This window comes from Triturus cristatus, chromosome 3_2, assembly GCF_964204655.1.
Source record: "Triturus cristatus chromosome 3_2, aTriCri1.1, whole genome shotgun sequence".
NCBI classification, from domain to species: domain Eukaryota; kingdom Metazoa; phylum Chordata; class Amphibia; order Caudata; family Salamandridae; genus Triturus; species Triturus cristatus.
The window spans coordinates 6,822,012-6,837,898 of NC_140584.1; the positions used below are offsets into that span (position 1 = coordinate 6,822,012).

Genomic DNA, 15,887 nt, shown 5'->3' on the forward strand with positions numbered 1-15,887 from the left:
TTAATTATAAAGAGGACAAACAAAGAAAATATGGCCAATTGCTTCAATCATTGCGGCGCAGCCCGGACAATGCTGTGTAGTGGACGAGGGCTGATGCCAAGTAGCTGTGAAGGAATTCACAGGGAGACAACCTAATCGGAACTGTATATAAAGTTTTCTATCTGGCGATTTGGTTATAAAATCCAAGTAGGCCTCAAAAGTGCTTTGTATTTTAAATTCCATGAATTCCATTGTAAGGCGACCCACTGATGATTGTGCAACAAAAGATTGTGATACCCAACTCCAGTACTGAGTCTTAACCACTTCTTTGCTAGGCAATTGGCCTACGTGTCTACTTTCCCAAGAACTTCCCAGGCCTATCGCTATTAATAGTGATCTAACTTCATTAAGCCACCTAATCTTTTTAAAGCGATCAAGTTTGTAAACCTCATCAAGCGCTGCCATATAGTGGGAAAGCTCAGGGGTTTTCCTAAGACGCAACCAGAATAGTAAAGGACGCAGCCTAGCTTTGTCCACAATTGTGCGTCTACCCATATCTAATCGCAAAGGATGTAGTGGTGTGCTCTGGGGAAGTAAACATAAAGATCTTAAAAGGTTGGTTTCTGTAATAAACAAACTTTCGGTATTTTCTAATCTCTTGGAGGGCAGAATTAACTACCTTCTTCTCATTAATCTGCAAGGAGGCAGCTATTGGCCTAGTTTGGGAGTTCTGTGTTCCTGAATCAGCGCCCCAATGGTCTGTCTCTGCTGGAGGTTCTGCTTCAAGATGTTATCTTTCCATACCATTTTCTCGGATAGGGTAATACCCAGATATTCAAAGGTAGCTACTCTTTCAAACGGTATTCCCCCCAGTAGTATTTTGCCCTTGAATGTTCTGTGATGGTTCATTAGCAAAAGTTTTGTTTTCGAGGTTTTAACCTCGAGGGCTCTTTGATCACAAAAGGCCTTAAAACGATTCAAGAGCAATTGCAGACCACTGGGCGTTTTAGACTTTCAATGTGTCGTCCGCAAACATGAGAGTAGTTACCTTTACTTCCCCCAGTACCGGGGCATCCGCTAGCACATCTGATAAATATCGGACAACACCTTTAATAAATAGTGAAAATAGTGTGTGGGACAGTACACACCCCTGTCTGACCCCCCTTTCCACACTAATTGGGTCCGACAACTGCCCCTGGTCTCCCCAGCAGACCCTGGCGTAGTTGCCCTCATGGAGCAGGACAACCAACACCAGGATCTCTGGGCGAAGGCCCAGCTCCTGTAAGACACACCACAAATTACACATGGGAATTAGATCGAAAGAAGACTTCAGATCTATAAAAGCAATATAAAAGCCCGTCTTTTCAATACACACGGTTTTCCAGACCAGTAATCTAAAACGAAAGACCTGGTCGATCACACTAATTCTCTTTCTAAACCCTGCCTGGAAAGGGAACAGAATGTCTTCCACCACCATCCAAGTGTTGATTTTTACTAAAAGTGCAGGGAAAAGACTTTCTGTGCACTATCGATCAGACTGATGGGCCGGTAGTTGGTTGCTAGTAAACGATCCCCTTTCTTAAAAACTGAGATCACCTCTGCTCCCTTCCACAGAGGTGGAATAGGAGCCCCTGCAGCACTGCCATTTGCCAGAGCCAAGAAGTTTTTGGACCAATTAAGAATATTGTTTAAGAAGACATCTCCAGGGATGCCATCAGGCCCCGGAGCCTTATCTCTTACAATAGAATTTATGCCAAGTGTAATATCAGTTACGGAGAATAGACTTGAGGTCCGATGGCTGCTATGGTCAATGAAGAAGGCTTTATCAACCATATCCCTTGATCCAGTATATACCGCAGAAAAGTGGTCATTACAAGTGGATATGGAGATATTATTGGAGGGTGGAATTGGTTTTTCTACCCACCCGCTTGTCACAAGGAGCCAGAACTGCTGAGACTCTTTCCTCATACATGCATTACAGATCTGGAGCCAACGGTCTTCCTCCCTAGCCTTTTTCGTATTGGTTAATGTTGCCTTATAATTTCTCCTTACTTCTATTATTTCTGACAAAACATTTGCTCTAAGGGCAATAGCTAATTCCGATCTTAAGACCCTACACTCTTCGTTAAACCAACTGAAGCCAGCTCTGTTAGTTTTGGGCTTGCCCTCGGGCCGACGGGGCATAGTAAAATAGGACGTCAGTTGTGTAAAAAATCACTCCATGATCTTGGGAAAGCTCATCCTGTTGCTCAAGTGAACTTCCCAATTTGCTGTAACTATCTAATAGTTCAATTTTTATTTTTCCGATTTTCGCTGTGTCAATAGTGACTTGTTCCTTTTTCATTCGCCTGTTGTTATTCGAGGGATAGATTTCCCTAGTTGTGAGTAGTATACTTGGGGCAGTTTGGGCCAATGACCACAATGAGGACATTGTGCGCTCAAGAGGGTTATGATCACTATCAGTGATCGCTCCAACCACCATATCCAACACCGAGGCCACAGCTTGACATCTAATTGGAAATAGTCGATACGACTCATACTAGCTGTCCTATTGAAAGTATGTGCCCCCTTCCTATCCAACCTTGTATGCCCATTTGCTGCCCTAAGCCCATATTCAAGCGTTAATGCATGAAACTGCAATGCTGTGCATGTCCATTTTTTAATAGGTGGTAAATCAAGCCCTGGTACAAACCATAAGTCATCGATTTTACCACAGTCCATTATATCCTATACGTCTAGCGGTTCGTAGGTGACATTAAAGTCACCTGCTATTATCACTGGGTAAGTAGACTCCCTCCCTTCTAGACACTCTTCCAGCAATTGTATGGTAGGAGACCTATTGCCAGTTTTGGAACCTCTGGCATAGACATTAAAAAGATATAGACCAACACCATTCCGGCCCCTAATGTGAATGGCTAGAATATCCAGGCTACGAGTATCGATCTCACGTTGAGTTAGTTGAAGATCTATTTTAACCCAGATCATTAGCCCCCCAGCAGGCCGACCATGCGTTTTGTTAAGTGCCAGATGACAAAAGGTTAAAGGTATAAAGACTGGAGTGGTCGACCAGGTTTCCTGTAAAATACATATATCGTATTGTTCTATGTATTGTACCCAGTGCGCAAGTGCCATTATGGACCTCACCCCAGCTATATTCCAGGAAACCATCCTAAGCACTGTTGTGGAGCCTCCTGTTGACAAGTGCAAAAGGCAACTCCCTTCCCAGTTACAACTTAAGTGCGAGTCTAAGGCTATCTCCTGTGGTAGACAGGAGCCATTTTTGGGGACACCAACATCTGTGTGTGAATGGTCATAGTAAGCTTCACCTGAGCCTTTCTCTGCAGTAAACTTATGATTCATTATAGGCCTGGCTTTTCCATAGGACACTCAATCAACAGGAGCAAGTGTACAGTCAGACCCTATTAAAGTGTCAATGCAGCTATTGTTTTGTTACTGAGAAGAGGTTTGAGGGCTATATTTTATTTAAATACTGGTCGGTGTCGGGGAGCAACATCTAGCCTCTAGGGCTACAAGATTGTGGGCGATATTCTCATCTTTAAAAAATAACTCAATACAATCCATATTAGAGATGGGATCAGCTACTCTTTTAGCCCATAAAATATCCTCTCTGATAACTGATCTGCACCCTCTCACTTTACAGATCCAATGCATAGCTTTATTAGTCAAGGAATCTTTATCTTCATATCCTATATGTGAGGTGAGTTGGGACACATTGGTTATCTATATGATCCTGCCCTGGTTTTGGGCCTGGTCTTGGCTATAACTCACTCCATTAGGAGTTTGTATTCTGCCTTGGTTTTGCAGGCTATTCTTATTGAGGGTAGAACCAAAAGGGCGTGTGGGGATAGGCATCAAGGGGACTATGCGTTTTATATTGGTAACTGATCCTAGGGCACAGCCTATTTCTGACTTAGAACGGGATGTTCAAGGAATGCTTCTCTCTTGGAGGAGCTTAACTTGGTCGATAAATGCTGCTATGAGTGTCTTAAGTGAAGTAACTTCAGCCCTTACACCTAGCACAGTTGAAACCAAACCCTGCCTCCTTCAGACAATACATCTAGAGTGTCCTTAGCCATAAGATCTCTTATTCTTTCACTCATTTTATGTGTCATGGGCCATATTCTGTAAAGGGAGAAACCTATTTGTCAAAACGATATTGGAGTCAATTATTGAGTCAATGTTATCAGTAGTATCTGTGGTACCTATAGTTTTATCTATAGAGTTGGAAATGTTATTGTCAGTGGGTGGTACCCTATTCTCTAATGCTTTCGATACAACTGTGATGGCACTATCGTTAAGATTAGCTTGGGTGCCTAGCAGAGGGTTTCGATTACTGCGTGTATTCCGCTTTGCAAATATAGCCGTTACACGTCTCACACGGATAGGAGAGGAAATAGGGGAAGAGTTGGGATCTGGGAGGGGATTGACAGTGGAGAATGCGTTTTTAGAATTCAATACCTCCACACAGGGGTACAAAGCGCCTAGAGTATCAGGGAGAGTAGCAGGAGTCAAAATGTCCTCACATTTCACTAGAAGGTGATCAATACGATCTAAGACACCATCAGTTGCCACTGATTTGTGGGCCAGTTTACGTCTAGTGGCCTTCGGGCAATGACCACCGGTCCCTCCACCCCTCTCGTTCATAGCTGATTTTCTTTTACCCATTAATTTGGATGTTTATGTTGCAAACAGTAAAATATTACGGAATATAAAAAGACAGTGATACTATAAAAGATACTCAAAATACTGGAATCAATTCAATCCTTAGGATCAATATATACGACCATCAAGCATGTCGTAAACCCAAAAAGTCAAGAGATTAGGACCAAGAGAGAGCTATAGTAATGTCACATTATGAGTCCAATAGACAGAGTCCTGCGTGTTGGTACCAGGATAACAAACAGAGTAGAAATCCTGGAAAATACTACCAGGAGAATTTATAACAAGACTCACAGTAATGTTGTCCTCTGGGTGCAGAGCCAAGAGAGGCTGCCCTGCTCTGTCTCTTCCTGGCAATGACGGGCAAGGATGGGCCTGCCCTTGGCCCGGTCTATGCCCGGGCACAGTCCACGTGCGTCCCGTGCCGCGTGGGTTGAGTCTGCGCTTTATGCGCAAAGTTGAGTTTGGCGGCTCCCTCTCAGTAGCGGCACTGGGTTTGATGTGCATTGCACTCTGGGACCATTAGTCCCCCACCAGGGTGAACAGTGATGGGGCTAATGCGGGCAGCGGCTGGCGATGGAAAACCCTGGGACTACGGCCCCAGCAGGGTTTGCAGAGTCCAGGCAATGCCCCCAAATTTGCAGCAGGGCAGAAGAAGAAACAGCAGGTGTCACGCCCTAATTATGATTAGAGGGCCACGACCCCGGTCAATGTTCTAATGTACCATACTATACTGACCCTGGCACAAGGCGTTGTATATTGATCCCTTATTTGCCAGGAAGAATATTCCCTGTTACAGACCTTGAGGGGCGTCGTATTCCATTGTTTCTTTAATCGAATATTTGATGAGAATCTATGCCATGCTTCTCTCCTGATCGAAAGGCTGAGGAGAAAATGTGGCTGATCATTGCACGGATCAAAAGACAAATCACAGCGCTCACTTCCTCTTAAATATGGAGCTTGAGCTATCGCTGTGCTTTAATTTACCACCCAACAGCATAATACAGATATCTCGACTGCGTCAGAGCATTAGAACACAAATCAACTGTTTACATGACAAAAATATACCAAAATAACTTATTTTGAAAAGAGAATTTCAGGTACTCATCTTGACGGCTCCTGAAGCAGCGAAGAAAGAGTGAGCATAAACATAGCTGGAGGACTATATGGACAATGCTTTATGAGGAGTGGCTAAAATATGTGTTCTTTTTCCAGAGGTTATTGGAAAATATTATGTAGCTTTTTTTGTTCTTATTAATGATATGGCTGCCGGAAGAAATAAAGACAACAGATGAGCATAATTCTCACATTTGGTCCCAACATAGAATTATATTTTTGTCAATGATACAACTGTCTGTTTTGCGAGTTAAGTAGGACAATGGTAACAAGCATTTGCAATGCAATAGGTCTCGCGTTTTTGAAACTTTGACCTATTGGTGTTTTAAATGACAATGTCTTTTATTACTGCAGGTTTTTTAAACACATAAATAAAAGGCATTTTCATTTACAAGGCCAATACCTCAAATTCTCGCAAATGCGAGACCTATTGCATTTCCAAATGCTTGTTTTATTTTGTAATGTGATTATGCAGGGGCTAACTGCGGCCAAGTATACAAATGAGGGGCTGGGATGTAGAAATAATTTTTATTTATTTTTTATTTATTTAATGCATTTTTATATAGCGCGGACTTTACCCGAAGGTGTCAGAGCGCTTCACAATAGGAGCAGTAATGATACATAAGGAGAAAAATTACAAGTGAGCATGTTACAAAATCAAATGCTACGGGACATGAGGCAATAGTGACAATTGTGCAAGTATCAGGAGCAAAGAAAATACAAGAGGTAGCAAACGATACGTTACAAAAGGAAAAAGTGACGTGTGCTGGTTATAAGAGCATACAAAGTACACAGAGGTAAAAAATTGCAATAAATGGCAGACACTCAAAGCACTAAAACAAAAGTTACGTTACATGAGGCAGTGGTGGCCGTTGTGCATGTATCAAAAGCAAACAAAATACAAGAGGTAGCAAACGATACGTTACAAAAGGAGAGGTGACGTATGCATATTACAAAAGAGAACAAAGTACAGGTAGAGGTATAATACTGCACTAAATGGCAGACACTCAAAACACAAAAACACACTGGGAAGGCACTTCTATAGGCATGGAGAACAGAATTTCCTATAATGGAAGGACTTCCTTCAGAAAATAGAGGGCGTGAATTAAATTTGGAAGTGTCTTTGAAGGAGGAGAGGTTTGAGGTCAGTTTTGAAGGCCTGGGAAGAGGTGGTGGTCCGGAGCTGAGGCGGAAGTGAGTTCCAGATTTGCACCGCGTTGCCTGAAAAGGATTGGGCCATCGATCTTTCCTTCTAGAAAGTGGGAGGTTCAAGCAATACATTTTCTGCATTATGTGATGGTCTGGAGCCTCCAGAGAGTTTCAGTTTATTCGCCAGGTAGCGAGGGGAGGAGGAGTGCAAGGCTTTGTGGGTGATACAGGCAGTCTTGTAGATAGATCTTGCCTCTATGGGAAGCCAACGGAGGGTGGATAAAATGGGTGTGATGTGGTCGCTTCTTTTGGCCCCATAAATGAAACGAGCTGCTGAATGGAGAACAAACTTCAGGGGGGGCAGGTGGGTTTTGGGGAGGCCAGTAAGAAGAGAATTGCAGTATTCCAATCTGGAGAGAACCAGCGATTGGACCAGGGTTTTAAGGTCGTCCTCCGGGAAGAAGCAACGAATCCCCCAAAGAAGGCGCAGTTGGTATCGAGCAGACTTTTCAATGGAATCGATGTGGCAGAGTAGATTGAGTTTTTTGTCGAGTATGACACCAAGGGATTTTGCGCTCTCGACAATGATGGGTTTATTGTTCAGTAGATTAATCTGATCCATCCATGATTGCACTGGGGGAGGAGAAAGTGAGGAGGAGAGGAGGAGGAATTCAGTTTTGGAGGGATTCAGGATCAGTTGATGAGTTAACATCCAGTTTTGAATGGAGTCGAGAGTAGAGCTTAGGAAGGAGAGATCGTGAGTGGAGGCCACCTTAAGGTAGATTTGAGTGTCGTCCGCATATAGATGATAGTGGATCCCGGATTTACTCAGGAGATTTCCCAACGGTTCTAAATAGAGATTGAACAGTGTGGGTGCAAGTATAGAGCCTTGAGGGACACCTTGACTGACCGCTAAAGGAGATGAAAGACTGTTCACTATTTTGATCATTTGGGATCTATCAGAGAGGAAAGAGGCAAACCATTTGAGCACAGTACCCTCCATGCCCATTCTCTGTTGAAGAGTGTTAAGGAGAGTGTTGTGATTGACAGTGTCAAAGGCTGCAGAAAGGTCAAGAAGAATTAGAAGACAAGACTCCCCTGAATCGAGTATCCGCAGCGCGTCATCAATCACTAGCAGCAGGGCTGTTTCAGTGCTGCAGTTTTGAATGAAGCCGGACTGGAAATTGTCAAGAAGATCATTGTCCTTGATATGGCGAGAGAGTTGTTTCGCTACACATTTTTCTGTGATTTTCGCAAGAAAGGGTAGGTTAGTGATGGGACGGTAGTTGTTGAGGTCGTTCGCATCAGCGGTGGGTTTTTTAAGCAGAGGGGTGACCTGCCCAGTTTTGAAGGAAACAGGAAGGGAGCCTTGACTGAGGGAGAGGTTGACCAGAGTGGTCCAATAGGAAAGAGAATGGGTATAAGGGCTTTGTATCGACGATGCATTTAAGGAGGGCATTATCAGAGATGGGGTCAAAGTTTTGCCAAATGGTTAAGGAGTTGCTCTCCTCTGTAGGGGTAGGATGAATGACCTGATCTACAAGTGATTTCACCTTTTCGTCAAAGAATATAGCGAATTCCGCTGCTTTCTTTGTGGAATCCTCCAATTTGGAGGTTGGGGGAGAGCTGTTTGGGTTCTTGATGAGGTCGAATAGAGTCAAGGAGGGATTTGAAGTGCGACGCTTTTCCAAGGAAGATGTGCTTGCGGTACTTGGATCTTGCTGAACGAAGCGTGGCCAAATTTTCGGTGGAGGGCGCTTGTCTCCATTGTTTCTCAAGGACTCTTAGGTACTTCCTTTCTTCATAGAGGGATTTGTTGAACCAAGGTGCTGCGGGAGTGGGCCTTTTCTTTTTGCTTTGGAGAGGAGCGACATTATTGATTTCGACTGCAAGGACTGTAAGGCATTGGGAGGTGAATTCGTTAACATCTAGGCCCGGGTCTAGCCTTGGAAGTGATAGCAAGGCAGAATCACAGAGGGTACCGAGGTCAATATTTTTAGTGTCACGGAACCAGGAAGTAGCCCTCTTAGGCTGGCCAAGAGTTATAGAGTGTGATAGGTGAAGAGAGAATGGGATGAGGAGGTGGTCAGACCAGTCTACGTGAATAGGGGTAGCGATGGTCAGCAAGCCTGCTTTAGAAATAACAAGGTCCAGGGTTGAACTCTTAGAGTGTGTTGTTTCAGTGCAGTGTTGGATAAGATCGTTTGCAGAGAGGAAGGTGGCCAGCAAATTCGCATAGGTGTCTTGAGGCGAGCCCCAGTGGACATTGAAGTCACCCACGAAGATCTGATTGTCACTTTGCGAGTATTGGTCAATGATGCAGTCCGTGAGTTCCTCCATAAACAAAGGGCTGCTACCAGGCGGGTGGTAGATAACATGGAATCTGAGAGGTGAGCGGTGGTGCAATTGAAGCTCAAGAGATAGGCATTCAAAAGTGTGGAAGGAGCTGTTAGGAAGAGTCTTAAGTTGAAGGGAGTTTCTAAAGATGACTGCAACACCTCCCCCAACTTTGTCAATTCTGTCATTTCTAAGTATAGAATAGCCTGTGGGTACCAGGAGATCAAACATAGAGTGAGAGGTATCGTTAAACCAGGTCTCTGTGAGGAAGAGCATGTCAATATTGTGCAAGTTGATGGTATCGGAGATTTCAAGTATGTGTTTTATTGCAGATCTGCAGTTGTGGAGCATACAGCGCAGCTCTGTCGCGACTGTTTTGGTGACGGGGGCACTTGGGCTATGAGGGGTGATGGGGATATTGTACTTATATGAGGGCGCTCGGGAGGGTTTAGGTGGATGAGTGGTTCTGACAGAGGAGATGGTCGAAATAGTGTAGATAACAGGGTTACTGGGAAGTGAAAGTGGAAGAAGGGTGGCGTTCGAGTGCTTGTGTGAATTTGCAGACAACAGGCTATGCTTAGCTATTATGGGGTGTGGGGGCGAGGTGCATCTCGTGGGACGGTGAGTGTTTTCCAAAGGAATTGAGGTGTATGGAAAAGTCGAGATCTTGGAGCTTAAAACTAAAATGGTAGCTTCAAGTCGGGAGATGGAGGTGATTAGAGAGCCTAGCTTATTTTCCAGAGAGAGTAAGGCAGAGCACGGCATGTTGGGTGGCTCGATGGAAACAGGAGGGGGTGCACTTGGCGGTGGAAGGCAGGGAGAGGTGGGGGAACGGGAGGGGAGTAGGGGAATAGGGTTCAGAGGTGGGGAAAGGTTTTGGATCAGCAACGGTCCGTGGAGGGAGTTCCGTGGGGCGGAAAGGCGGGGCGGGGGAGGGGCAGGGTGGGGGGCATAAAAACACCGGAACATGGGTAATTGGAGGTAAGTAAACAATTAAATAAATAAAACGAATTTCGTAGTGCGCCCTGCATCACAAAATGCGGTGCAGCGCGCGCTACGAAATTCGTTTTATTTATTTAATACATAATTATTACATAATGGTAACCAGTGGCAATAAGATTATGGGTAACACAGGTAAACAAGCCGAGGCAAAGCCAGTAGGTCCGAAATTGGTGGTCAGCCTTTCATTTTGTCAATACATGACTTGTTTGGCATGGGGTTTTTGTAAAACCTTAGGGGTGAGGGAGCTGCAGGGCCTTCACCAATTTTAACAAATATGGGCAAAAAGCAAAAAAGGGCTTTGGTCTCAAAAGGACACGCTGCCACAGTAGCACTGTCACTGATCTGCAAATATTTGCATCAAATCAGAGAGCGGCGGGCAAAGCGAGGGCAGAGCTAGGGCGAGCTCCTGCCGATCGTGGACCCGTAAGTAGTGTGGCGGAAGGAGCACAAAAAACGTAGAAAAAGAGAGAATTACTAAAAGGTAGAGGGAAGGCTCACACAGGTCCTTGGTATGCCTCACGGCAGGGGCACTGAGGGAGCCAAGGGCGACCTACCGCCATGGAAAGATAGATGTGATGCTGTAGCCGGACAGGACCCTTGGGAAGGCTCATGGCTGGGGTACCGAGGGAGCAAAATGGAAGGACTCAGCCTCAGGATAGATAGAGTAGATGCTCAACCAAGGTCCTTGGGATGCCACACGGCAGGGACCCCGGGGAGCAGGGAGGGCCCACGGAAGGGCAGGGCTAGCAGGACAGCACTTGCAGCCCAGGCAGGTCCCAAATCGGTAGCAAGTTGAAGCCTTGACCCGTGCACAGAGACCCAAGAAGGTGGCCCCTCTCGTCCCCTTAAGTTGAGGAGGTTGGGTCCACACAGCAATGAAAAGAATTGCAAAACAAGGAAGTATATTCGCAGGAATAGTAAGAGAGATATAGGATAACCAAGATTGAGCAAATGTATGCAAATGTATAATCATGTTATGTTGTTGAATAAACTGCAACCTTTTTTGGCACCAAAGCACATTGAAAGTGGTTTGATTTAATGTGCATGAGGGACGCAGGGTTGGAAGAAAGGTAGGGTCAGGGGCAACTCGCCTCCTGGAAGGGGTTTGTGTTTATCTATTCCACAAATGCAGATGATCCACCTACCTCTCACTCCGCCCTTCACATACACCCCAAACAAGGAATGTCAACTCTGTCTTTGGAAAGACGTGTCAGCCATGGATCTTTTATGACAGACGAAAAGGCTACACCTTTTCGCCTGGTTTTCATCTGGCAATTATAGAGTTTCCCAGAGAAATGTTCTAAAGCTGCATGCATTGCAATCCTATTTTGATAAAACCCTTGCAAACTGCTTCTGAAACTGTTTCTACACAATCAGTACCCAATATGTAAAAATTCTCCTTCCTGCTGAAGTGGAAGAAGTGTAGTGCACCAATTACATTAAAGCACAAGGGTGGGGGTGGCAAGTAACGGTGGGGACAGAAGCAACAGGAAGGATGTTGGGTTTTTGTTTTTCAGTTTTATAGCGCAAACTCGACTCAAAGGTATTGCAGTGCTTTACATGAGCACCAGTTACATTACACAAAAGACACATTCATAGTTGGCAATATTGTATGTTGGGAGGTGCGATGTTTGTTTTTCTCCCCGTGTCACTCCTGCCAGGAAGAAACAGTCAAGTCAACAGCTCTGGAGGTGTGACATAACAGACGGGCAAACAAGGGCAACGGATACTTTACTGATCAGGAGGCTCCAGTGAGTGCCGCCGAACCCCAACAGTGGCAGGCTGGCCATTGATTTCATTCCACAGCTGCTTAAGATTAATTGCAGCAGTCTTTGGGGCTCCAAAAAGAGAAAGAAAGCGTGAAAGGGGAAAGAGAAAGAATGCTGGTGGAATCAGGAAGGGAGCGCGGCTGGTTTGCTTTTTTTTGCCACGCCTGCTTTTGGTTCCTTAGTCAGGCCCCGCCCCGCCTCTGCTCCAAAAATTGTCTTATGAATGGTTCCGCAAATGCATTAGTGTCTTGTGAAGCGATGACACCTTGTCAGCTTCTGATGTGTATTGCTAAACAGCAGTGAAATCATAGCTGCACTTTAAAATGTGAGCGCAGACCCTCACATACTCTACACAAGAGTCCATCAGGTAACCGCTCTGCACTGTACCTGGCTGCGATACACCAGACCGCACCGCACGGAGGGGGCTTGGGTGCACATTCCATTCTAGAAGCTGCATGGCAGACGGCACAAAACTAGACCCACTTCACATTTTAACTATGTGTAGATAGTCCCAAACAAGAACAAGCAACTGGATGGATACCCCAGAGCATAACCGTATGTAAAATGACTGTGAAAGGCGTGGGCATGGATACTTCTATTAGAGAACCCCGACTTTCGAGCACCACATACACCTCAGCAGTAGCGCGTTAATTCAATTAATTGCATTTTCTATTTCCCTCACATCACCCCAGTCCCTTGCCTACTCACCTGCTACATGCATCTTGGCGCTCATATAAAGCGCTACAATACTATAAGCCACAATAAAAAATAAAGTGTTCATGGGAGTGGAAAGCAGTGAGGAATGCGTGGCCCGATCACAGAACAATGACAAACTGCAAAGAAGCTGAGAGAGGCAGGAGGTGTTGTTCTTGGAACAGCGTGGGAGGTGGGAGATAAAGTGAACTGTGAGCGGTGTGGATAGAATGGAAATACGAACTCCAAGATCCTGGAAAAGTGATCCTCCCTGACCCTGAAACCCGATGGTGGAATTGTGCATGGGTCCCGCGTGCAAACAAAGTGGCGAGGACGCAATTACATGAAAGCTCACAATGGGACGTCGCCATTATACAAAAGCGCTCAGCAGGCGCTTGTTAAACCAAGTGCCACATCCGCCATTACACAAAAGTGCGCAAGGGGAACTTGTTAAAAAACAAGGTGTGGCGTCCGCCATTACAGTCAGTCAGTCAAAAGTACTTTATTTGGTTAATTAAAACCATAAAAGCATTCCATACATAAAATTTAAATTAATAGAACATTAATTAGCAGCAAAGATATTACACAAATTTTAAGCATTGAATAATCAGGGACAGACAATCTACAATATAGCATTGTAGAAAACCTTGATTCATTAAAATCAATTAATATAAACTAGATCATAAAAAACAATCTCAATATTTTCCTCCATATTCTATAGCAATGATTAGCAGCAAAATGTTACACTAATTATAAACATTGAATGATCAGGGAGAGACAATCTAAAGTGTAACATTATAAAAAAAAACCTTGATTCATTAAAACAAATAATATAAGTTAGATCATAAAAATCGCTCTAATTTTTTCCTCCTTTTTCTAACTGCTGCAGTAAGAAAACTTGCTATGCTAAAAATCTCCCAGACGTTGGACAGCAACTGTAAATACATGAGTGCTGGTTTTACTTTAAAAAAACCTTTGTCTTTTAGAATTGGGAGGATGAAACGCTTCCGAATGTGCAAAAAATGCTCACAAAATAAAATAAAATGCAGTGTGTCCTGAGTGGAAAAGTCACATGAACATACACCCAAATCCCCCACCCTTCTCCATCCCGGAGGGTCAGCAAGAAAAAAAATGTTGCTGATTCAACCTAAATCTTATCAGGAGGAAGCGGTGGTTAGGATTAGATACCACATTCAGGTACAGTTCGATTGCACAAGACGTTTTTAGTAATTGGTGGGCGCGTACAGTTGGTTTTACCAACTCCCTTTCTTCTCTTTCCATAGAAGCCATATATAAATGAGATTGCTTTACCCACTGCATATCACCCTTTACTAGTTTATCTGGCGAATTAAAAAGCTCTGGCCGACCCAATTTCACTGCCAACCTTTTAACATGACTCAGCCAAGGAATACGGCTCACTTGATCTAGAGCCAAACAATCTCTCATGACTTCACGATTTAGTTCTAGTTTGGGGTTTAACCAAGTTGAAATCCATTTCAAAAGAGGTGCTAATACAATTAGATCCTCCAGAAAGCCAATCCCAATCTCTCGATGGATTATATATGTTGGCGTGGATTGTGGCACCAATAACAAGTTTCTTAAAAATTTGTTCTCAACAACTTGAATTCCACTTGCCTCTCTGAAACCCCATATATCCGCACCATAAGTTGCAATGGAGGTGCATTTTGCTACATATATTTTTAGCAAAGCTTGCATTGATTTTGCCCCTAACCTGCGTGCGAAACCTAGAACTACAGATGTGGATCTGGCCAATACATTTCTTTTAGCATGTAATTGCGGTATCCATGTGCCTCGGTCATCAAATAAAACGCCTAGATAAGGGAAGGTGGTGACCCTGGTAATCACGTTACCCTCGCAATGGAGAGTTTTAACCCTTTTAGGCTTAGAGCCAATTATCATTGTGTGCGATTTTGAGAAATTAATACTTAAATCCAAGGATTTCATAAAAATAGCAAAGAAGTTTAAAAGAAGTTGTAAACCAACCACCGTTCTTGCCAAAAGGGCGGCATTATCCGCATATAGGAGTGCCGTGATCAGTCGCTCCCCCACACGCGGAATATCTTTGCTGGCTTCCCCTAAAACTTGATCCAGGTTATTAATATAAAGGGTGAAAAGTAAGGGGGCCAGAATGCACCCCTGCCTAACACCGTTAGCGATGCATATTCCCTGGGTGCAATTCCCCCTTTGGTCGTACCTCACAGTGGCTGTCAGATCCCTATGCAGATTGGCAAGGAAATGAACGATATTTCTATCCACACCTATCTTGAGGAGTATAACCCATAATTTGGACCTATTCACTTGGTCAAAGGCCGAGGAAAGGTCCATAAACGCCAGATAGAGTGTTCCCTTCTTGGCAATGGTATACTTCCCAATTAATAGGAGCAGATTAAGGCACTGATCAGTGGTGCCTCTTCCTTTTCTAAATCTGTATTGCAGATCTGATAGAGTATTAGATTCAATTAACCAAGCTGTGAGTTTACTAAGTACCGCCCTTCCAAGTACCTTTACGGCAGAGTCGATGAGCGATATTGGTCTGTAACAGCTTGGGTCCCCTCTATTACCCTTTTTGAAAATCGGGACAATCACTGACTCTGACCATGATCTAGGTAGTCCTATTTTACAAGCCATGTTAAAAACGTGGGCCAATATTTTAGACCAAAACATTATATCAAACTTAAAAAGATCGACTGGGACACCATCTGGTCCAGGGGTTTTGTTGCTGGTCATTTGGGTTACAGCCTCCGCTACTTCTAACTCTGTAAACGTCAGAGTGTATGCTTCAACTTCAAAGGTGCCAATCTTTCTCCTGTATGTTACAGTCAAGCGGAGAGACCATAGATTCTTGAAAAAAAGGTTTGTTAACAATGTCCCTAAATTTGGCACTATTTTTAATGACATCAATAGATAATAGATCATTCCATGCCTCGTGTTTAATCTCGTTTTTGCGTTTATTGCCAATTTATATTTTTTCCTTATAGCTGCTTATCTTGTGGTTTAGACTTTAAGGCCATTAGCAACTTTCGATGGGCAACTGAACAATTGCGATCAAACCATCTCTCCCCTTTATTTTAATGTTCCCTAAAAGGGTGTTTAAGATCAGAGGCCACCTGGGTAAAAATTTTAGTATATGCCATAAGGACC

The 15,887-nt window shown here is 44.0% G+C and overlaps 1 protein-coding gene across 1 annotated transcript in view; it reads right to left on the bottom strand.

Annotated features, from left to right (window-relative positions):
* The window catches only part of KIRREL3 (kirre like nephrin family adhesion molecule 3), a 4,147,526-nt gene that overhangs the window by 1,399,828 nt on the left and 2,731,811 nt on the right, over positions 1-15,887 (bottom strand). The window lies entirely within an intron of this gene.